The sequence below is a fragment of the Cervus canadensis genome, chromosome 8 (assembly GCF_019320065.1).
Source record: "Cervus canadensis isolate Bull #8, Minnesota chromosome 8, ASM1932006v1, whole genome shotgun sequence".
Lineage (NCBI taxonomy): Eukaryota > Metazoa > Chordata > Mammalia > Artiodactyla > Cervidae > Cervus > Cervus canadensis.
In genome coordinates this window covers 48616391-48625706 of record NC_057393.1, presented here as the reverse complement: position 1 = coordinate 48625706, position 9316 = coordinate 48616391, and the positions used below count along the sequence as shown (strand labels likewise).

At 44.5% G+C, this 9316-nt stretch overlaps 1 protein-coding gene across 2 annotated transcripts in view; it reads left to right on the top strand.

Moving 5' to 3' along the window:
* Positions 1 to 6612: 6612 nt before the first annotated feature.
* BMPR1A (bone morphogenetic protein receptor type 1A) overlaps positions 6613 to 9316 on the top strand; it is a 113140-nt gene continuing 110436 nt past the window's right edge. Inside the window, exon 1 of one of the 2 annotated variants that reach the window (XM_043476189.1) lies at positions 6613 to 6731. The gene's annotated coding sequence lies outside the window, so the exon portion shown is untranslated. Of the gene's footprint in view, positions 6732 to 7425; positions 7717 to 9316 lie in introns of those variants that run through there. The other variant, XM_043476188.1, reaches the window with a different exon arrangement.

The window sequence follows — 9316 nt, the reverse complement described above, 5'->3', positions numbered from 1 at the left end:
ACCCAATTCTTTCAATTTTATATACAGCGGAAGCAATTAATTGTACTAGAAAGAAACCCACAGCTGGCTTTTCCTGATGGCCCCACAAGCAACAAGGACTATTGTTCAGCTTCCGGGATAAATGTAAAGTCATTCTACTGCACTGTTGAAATTTTTCTGATTGTTTAGTTTGACTTTTCCAAGGATAAAAATATGTCCATTCTCCTTGTCATCACACATTTTCAGAATAAGCAGCTGTCCAAAACTTAAATTTTTTATTTGTAATGTAATCCAAATACTACATTACGTTGGCTGGATGCTAGTATTTCTTTTAAACTTTATGTGACTGAATCACAAGTTATTCATGTTTGTTTTATGTGTTTATATGCAGTTGAACTGTACTGTCTCTGCTCTTATGGTCAACTTTCACAGTGTGATTATTTGAGGATCGTGTATAACAAACAAATAAGTTATATGTGAAAACCCAGAAACTTAATATTTCAAACTACTGGACCATATGGTGGTGTTTTGCCTTTTAGATGCATTAAAACACACTATGTCTCATCAATTCTTAGATGCACACTTTTTGACATTTTATCACTTCTGAAATTAGGATGTCTTACAATTAATGATATGTCGTAATTTAATTGGCAGTGTTTTTCTTTCCTAGTTGTACATAAAATAATGTTGCTTATAATCAATGTTATCTTATTTTGATGAAATATGGTACATATATAAATTTTTGATTGGCATGATGTATTATTCTAAGTATAACAACAGAATAATTTTTGTTTTGAGCATTTGCACTGATGAAAATGAAATCAAAATGAAAATTTTGATTAATTACACATCCTATATGGGATTCTAATTGATTTAATTCTGACAAATATACATCTTGCCTCTTTCATTTCCCCCAAATGCCCTGAAAGGTATATAATGTTATATAATAAAATAGAATGTATTTTTGTAATATATAATGTTATGTAGAGGTATATATAATGTTAATAGTAAAAAAAAAAGGTGGTTCTTTAAGCAAGCCAGGGACTTGGCTCCCTGTATGCAATTGGAAGCTCTCTCATGGTGTTCCATGGGGCCAGGAGCAGGCTGTGCACTGTGCAACTCCAGGGAGCATCTTTCACAAGAAGCAGGATGGCACCTCTTGGAGTCCTGCAATGTAGCTGCCTGAGGTGATCAGTGCAGTGACTACAGCAACTGCGCTAACAACAGGGGCAGGAGAGGGTAGAAGGAAGAAGGAACAGGAGTACACTCTTTGACCCTGAGGGATAGAGCAGCACAGCAGGTGCATTGAGAAGTTAGTGACACCACCCCCCCACCACTAATTGCCTCTTGAAAACAGGGGCAAGAATTTTGACTATTACAATGGAATCCGCTTGCCAAGCAGGAGACGCAGGTTCTATCCCTGGGTCGGGAAGATCCCCTGGAGAAGGGAAATGGCAACCCACTCCAGCATTGTTGCCTGGGAAATCCCATGGACAGAGGAGCCTGGTGGGCTACAGTCCATGGAGCTGCAAAGAGTTGGACATGACTGAGCAACTAAACAGCAGCAGCAATGGTAGGTTCCAGCCTAAGGCTGCTATTTTGATACCTTGCGTATTTTGATACCTTCTATATTGTCCTTCCCCAGCCTGGCAGACTAGAAAACCCCTATTCATATGTAAGTGAATAAAGGTATGAAATAATATTTTGGAGAAAGACACAGGAATAGCTAAACTGTACCAAAAAAGTTGGTGATATAGACCATAGAGAGAAAAGCCCAAGGGGTTTAGGATGGAGCTGTCAAAGATGAGTTCCTGCAAAAGGTGGTATTTGGGCATTGGAGGCAGGAGAATAGCATTAAAAGGAGAAACGAATGTGGCTCATTCCGTGGGAAGTGGAGACACCAATCGAGCAGAATACTGTCAGACAGCAGTGGTCCTCAGATTGTGATGAGTGTGGTGTCTCATCAAGTGAAACCTGGAAAAACTGAGCAAGATCAGTTGAAAGTGGGAATGACCAATTAGGGTAGCTGGTATAATTCAGGCATACAATGAGGAAGACAGATTTTAAGGTGGGTAACAAACCAAAAGTAAAACCTATGCTTTAAAAGAAACAGTGACAGCTGTTGATTATAGATTGGATAACTGATTTTATTTCCCCATGAGAGAATGGAGGAAGTTCTTTTTTTAAAGAGCACACAGAACTCCAAAACTTAAGCATTATTTGTTGAAGAGATGTTAAATTTAAAGCCAGTGATAGGGAGTTCCCTGCTGGTCTAGTGGTTAGGATTCTGGGCTTTTACTATCATGGTCCCAGGTTTGATCCCTGGTTGGAGATTTTGGAAGCCATGCAGCATGGCCCCCCCCCCCCCCAAAGAAAAAGTATAGTCAGTGATACTTCTGTGCTACCATTACAGCATTTCTTAGACTCTCATTCTATCAAGGTAAGTGCTTTAAAATTAAGCCTCAAAAATACTAAAAACAAGCCCAAAAAATCAACCCTGCTTTTGTTGATAAAAATACAAGAAATAAGTGAGGGCCATCTATCAACAGAAAACAAAATGAATTAGCAACTGTCTTAAGGACAATATATCTTGACTTGGAAAGAAACATCAAGTAAAGAAATTATGTACACAACTTATTTTTATGAGATTTTAAGCTTTTAGGGGAAGGTATGTACTGGGCATTATAGTACATTTATTTATTCAGTAAATAGTGAACACATACTCGTGTGCCTGGCAGCAGGCTAGATCCTAGGGATATGATGGAGTGAGAAAAAGACAGCTCTTGTCCTCTAGAACTTTCTGTCCAGCACAGGGTTAGGTACCCCAAAATATGTGGTGGATAAACTAGTATGTCTATGCACATTGGAGGCACCACACTACACCTATATATTTAGATAACCATGTCAAGCACGTACAGTTGATATAGTATGGCTGTTAATGACACAGCATTCCTGATCCAAAATTATTATCTCCCCAGTTATCTCAGCTTGAATCTTTATCATGACACCTTGTCTTTCTTTGAATGGTCATTCACAAGGTAACCATACTCAGCTCCAGAAGCTAGGATTTCTGGACTACTAGTGCCAACAGAATTCTTGAATAGAATCAGTGTTTAGGAGTAGTAAGTAGAACTGGATATGGTTTATACATGTTCATATTAACAATATATATAAATATACATATATATATATATGCAAGCATCTATTACATTTTATTTTTAATGAGACAAAAACAAAAGCAACTATATACATATATACCTATCTTTATGTATATCTGGTTAAAAAATAACATGTAGTTGGTTATAAACCCACTGCTCTCAGGACAGAGAAAGGCAGCGAGGTGAATTGCTGCAGGATAGGGAAGGACAGATTGACTGTGGGCTGAGTGAAGCTGGGGTGGGGAGGCCCCAGGTCCAGGTGTTGGGTGGGAGGACCCCAAGCCCTCCAGGTAGTATCTGATAGCTGGAGAACAGTGAGCAAACAACAGGTGGTAGTCCAGGAGACCAGCAAGCATCAAGATGTCCAACTTGAGGCAATGGGGGAAAGGAGACCTGATAGATGGATAGAATATGGACAGAGAAATTCTAGAAAATGAAGCTGAAGGCAAACAAGTATTACCACTAGGGGTATCAATCGGTATACAACAGAGTCTGTGTTGTAGGGCTGGGGCAGACTCCAGAGAGCAGAGTCCAGAGTCCAGACCACAGGCAGAGAAAATCGAGTTCCACACAGGTTAAAAGGCCTGGGCTTCAGGAGCAAGAAAAGGGCTGTGAGTCAGTGCTTAGACGGGGGCCAAGGTTAGGACACCTTGGTGTAAGTAGCAGAGGCAGCAGGTGGCTGAGTCCTGGGCTTGGGACTGGAGCTTTGAGAAGAGTCTTCCTGCCAGGAGAGGACTGGGTTCTGTGGTAAAGTGTGTACTGATAGAAGGGAGAGGTCAATTGAGACCATGGGCTAGGCAGGACCAAGTGGGGACTACTTTGTAGCAAGAGCTTCACTGAACCATCTTTTAATCATAAGAAACAAGTCCTTTGAAAGAGAAATGAAAATAGAAGTGGGAAAAATCAAGTTATGTACAAGTAAAAATAAAATGGGAAGTAAAATATTATACCAATACAAAGGAAAACACAAATTCAGATTTTTAAACTTTATTTTGTGCACTCAATTATATATATATAAAACCATCTTTTTTCTTAAATATAATTTCTGTTTTGGCTTGGTCCTTCTTAACCATGACCTTAACCAGGGTATTATTAACCAATAAAATGATGTAGTAGTGCCCATGCTGAATAATATAGCTGTTTCCTCTACTCTTCATAGCACTCTTATCTATTTAATATTGGGTTTGAAAACAACTAAAGCATCACTCTGCCAAGGGCATCCCTTCACTAATCCCTCCTTACTGAATTCTAATTTATCTCCATACCCATGATGACTTAGGGCTGCCTTTGCCTCATAAAGTCTTTATAGCAGGGAACTGACTTTGGATGGATAAACTTGGATTCGTCTATTCAACTAATACCTTCCCTGAAAGCAGACATGTCCATTTCACTGAAGATGGTATAACCCATAGGTCCCCTGACTCACCCTCACCTTTTCAACATAGTCCAAGCCACCCTCTAAAACTGGATAAAGGGATTCCCTGGCAGTCCAGTGGTTAGGGTTCTGCACTGCAGGGGGCCCAGATTCCATCTGTGGTCAGGGAACTAGGATCCTGCAAACTGCACAGTGTGGCTAAAAGAAAATAGAAAATTAAATAAACAAACAAACTGGATTTTCATGACAAGGTTCAGAAATGCTTAAAGGAAATTCTGTCTTTATCTCATTCATTTAACAAATATTGAGCACTAGTTATATACTAGGCTCTGCAGAAACAGCTGAGAATGAGATGGACAAAGTTTTTGATCTCACGGAGTTTACAGTCTAGTGGGTCAGAGAAACTCAGACCATAAACAAATAATTAAATGACGTAATTTCATACAGCAAAAAGTGGTACAAAGAAAACGAAATTGGCTGTGTCGGGGTGTTAAGATAGGTGATCAGAACACCTCCGGGTGTTCTTGAGGACCTGAGACTGTAGAAGAGGGGTGATGTTGCATTCCAAACTAATGCTATGTGATTTGGGCATGCAACTACTACTCTTGAGGCTTATACCTCAAACAGACTATGCAGAGAAAAAGATCCATTTCCAGAGCATTCTGTTAACCTACTTAAGAGGAAAACTATCACATTAGAGAAAGTTAAATTTGCACCTTGAGGTGTTGCCTTTGAGTTTGGGGGCCAGACCATACGTGTTCAGATGTCTCTTTGGGCTTCCTGGCTGCTCTTGTTCATTTAAGTGGGCAGGAAAACCGGAGAAACAGGCTAGCATGCATACACATGCCAGGAACCAAAGAAAACACCATGCCCTGCTCAGTTGTCAGTACATAGGCTGCCTGCTGTGATAAAGCTAAGGATTTCAGCCTGGGCACTGAGGTGGGATTTGTCCAAGGACAGCAAAAGGATATTAAGTAAAATTCCTGAAAATCTGAAAAGGAGATCCTTTTCTAGAGAAGCAAAGATATGATGACTTAAAATTTGATGCTTCAGTTTTGCTCTAGTTTCTATAGTGGCGTATCACACAACCTAGGCAACATGGATTTGTACATTTTGAAGTACTAAATTTTCAACCTGAGGTTGTCTATTTTATAGACTGATTCATATATCTGAAAATTGAACTAGGCTCTAGAGAGTACACACTCATCATAGTTTTATCTGCCATGACACATTGCTCAGCTTACATCAATGAGTTCTTTGGCTAATCAGTCTGAATCTCCTCAAGCAAAAGGTCCACCCTATCCCTTGACATCAAAGCGGTGTCCTATGTAGTCAACTTGAAAAAGTGACAAATTTTAGGTGATGCAGGGAAACTCATGTATCAAACATTCATCCTACATAGCAAGATCTATGACTCTCAAACCTGAGACAGGTAGAGAGTTCAGGAAAAAAAATTACAGAATAAATAGAATTGAAAAAATAATTTGGAATTACAGAAGGTATCTGAGGCATTAAAGGCAAAGGTGGATAATTTGGAATTACAGAAGGTATCTGAAGCATTAAGGTCAAAGGTGGATAAAAGCGCCTGGCGGGGAAACATGGGCCCCAAAAAAAAAAAAAAAAAAAAATTTAACAAGAATGGAAGGGATTTTAGCCATTTAAACAAGAATATAAGGGAATACTCTGGAATCTAAACATCTCTTAAGGGAGAATGTGTGTGAAAACAAATATCAGGGCTTGGTACATTCTTTTCCTTGTCTCTTTTTCACCCACAGTTTCTAATGGTAACTTTTAAAAAAAGAGTATCTTTTGTAAAGAAATAATTTAATACCATGCATTCGTTGAAAGACTTACCAAAGAGATCAAAGTCACATTTGGTTGTTAAAAAGAGACCAAGACTCTTCACATACTGGACACTGAATACTTGTAATGGCATTTTCCAAAGAATGGGGAGAAAAAGGAGTGACAACTATTTACGTTTTCCAAATGGAGGGAATCAGACTCGGAGGGTATCCGAGGTCACTAGAGTGAGCGAAAGCAGAGACGGGAGCAATATTTATAGTCCGCTGACTTCAGTTCTGTTGGGTTAACACCGCTGCTCAACTTATGCCTTTGGAATTCACGGGCTCCATCAGTGTTCCCGGGCGGGCCAGGCCTCACAGCTCCTGGATCGACGCGAAAATGCTTCTTTCCCCTCAACTCCCCCTACCTGCGCCTCGGTACGTTGGCAAAGAGCCCAGAAAGAGAAGCCGGGGAGCTATGGGTAAATAATAGTTGGACTGTGGCTTTGTACGTTTCTTTGTCGCAACGACTACCACCACGGTCGGGCAGTTCTCCGCCATGGCGTGTAATTCTCAGCGATCAGGCTTATTCCGCAAGCGCTGACCTGCTCTCACGTGTTAAGAGTTTTTGTTAGAGCTTTAGAGTTTGTCCGGGGAGGGGGTCCACACGAAGGAACCCCGGAGCACTGGAAGTGCCGGGGGCCAGGTGAGCGCGCAGCATGCAGCGGCGGTATCTGCGCCGCTCCACCGCGCTCAGAACTGTGCGGCGCGCGTACGGCGTCTTCTCCACACAGCTTCCGGAGACTAGCCGGCCCCGCCAAGGCGGCGATGCGGCGTCTAGATGAGGAGGGGCCGGCAGGGCCGCGCGGAGGAGAAGCCCCCCTCCCTACAGCAGCCCGGCGCCCCCTTGCCGGCGGCCAGCCCTCCTCCCCGGCAGCAGGGCGCCTAGCCCCGGGGACCCTTCGGGAACTTCCGCCGCGCGCTCGGCTCTCTTCGCGTCCCCGGCCGGGCGGAGCGGGTGCCCTCCCAGTGCGCGAGCGTTGCGCCGAGTCTCGCGGAGGCCCGCCCCTCCCCCCACACCCCGCGCCCGCGCCGCCCCCCACCCCTCCCTCCCGTGCGAGTGTCCGCAGCGGCGGCGGCGGCGGCGGCTGCCGAGATTGGAATCCGCCTGCTGGCGCTCAGCGAAGGAGGAGCGAGGAGGGAGGAGGGCAAGGAGGGCGGGGAGGGCGGGCAGGAAGGCTCGGGCTCCGGCGTGTCCGTCCGCGCGAGACGAGGATTGTACGGCCGCGCGAGGGGCGACCGGGCTGGGGCCGCTGCACGCCCCGGGCGGAGGCCGAGCCGGGCCCCCTGCCTCGCCCCCGCGCCTCGCCGCGCCCACCCCGCTCCGCTCCGAGAGCTGGAGGATGAGTTCCCCAGGGTTCGGGTGAGTTGGCTTGTCCGGAGAGTGCGTGTGCGCGTCGGCAGAGGCCGGCTGCGCCGGGGAGGCCAGCGCGGGCCGCGGGCGAAGTTTCGGGGGGAGCCAGGCGCGCGCGGGAGGCCCGAGCTGGGGGCCGCCAGGCCCGGCTGCCCCGTGGGGGTCTCTGCCGCCTAGGCTGTGACAGGCCGCGGCAGACTGGGCCCTGCCGCCCCGGGCCCAGCCCTGCGGGAGACCCTGGCCCCCGGCAGCCCCCTGCGACGTCCCCGCCTCCGGGCCCCTCTTTGTTCCCCACCCCCGGGTTTCGGGCCGAGTTTGGGGAGGCGGTGTGGGCGAAAGCCGCCACCGAGGAAGATTCTTGAATCCTTAAATGGGAAAGGCGCTCACCTCCCTCGCCCGGGAACGGCGAGGGTGATATTCACGATTTGTCTATTACGTTTCTGAAAGGAAAAAAAGAAAGAAAACGAATGTCTGTCTCATGGGGCGGTAGAGCCTGGAGGAACTGCCAACCCTCCTGCAAAACTTGCCCGCGGGAAGGTGCCAGGGTTCTCGGAGGTTCACCTGTTGTCCTGCGCGGCTTCCGCTGCCATGTCTGTTGTGATTCTGCACTTCAGTTTCTGAAAACTTTATGCTGGATTGACTGTAACCCTTTTTTTCTCTTTCCAGACTCCTAGTGGAAAGGTTTGGCAAGAAAAAAATAGCTTGCGTCCGGGAAGAAAAATAATGTGCTGTGTGTTAGGGTCTGGCGTTTTGTGACTTGTGCTTTTTCAGCTTTCGAATGTTTTAATTTGGTCAAAGTGCTGCAAGTTTTCTCTTTCAAACGGTTAGCAAACTGTTCTGAGTACATAGTACGAACTTGGCACGGTCACCTGTGTTACGTCATTTAATCCTTACGATAATCCTGGTTATTGTATTCCTCATTTTCTAGAAGAGGAAATCGAGACGGAGAGAGGTTGAATAACTTGACTTAAGTGAGCTGAGATTTGAACCCAAGATTTTCTCTGTTACTCGGAATCTGTTGGAGTGAGGCATGCGAAGAGTTAAACAGCAACAATTACAAAAAGCCTTTCTCTGCAAACACTCTTAAGTTTAGGAGCGCTTTTCAGTTCACTCATACTTGAAATGATCGCTATTTTGTTGCTTCAGTTGAAAACAACTCCTTTATTGTATTTATTTCAAAAGAGCAGTTCAAGTCGGAATTAAAGTAGAATGTATTAATGCCTATCAGTTTTCAGTTGTTGAAATAGTTTGTGAACTAGAATTTAAATATTTAAAATTAAAGTAAACTAGGGCAGTTCTGAGCTAGAAATGGGATGAAGTTTTACAAAAGGCCAATTGAAATTTAGAATGCCCTTTTAATAGAACCTGTATTCCGCTTCTGTTTTGGGTTTCCCACCCCCTGCGCATTCTCTGTAGAACTCATTTGAGACTTTTTCTACTTGCTTCACTTCTCATCCTTTCTTGAGAACCTTGAGGTTTCCAGTGGGAGCTCCTTCCAGAATTTACTGGATTCCTTTTATCAACATCTTCTTTTCCTTCCATCTTAGTGGAAGAATATGTTTTGTCCTTCTTCCTAGTTAATACCTTATTTCAGTTTTTTCTTTCCTAC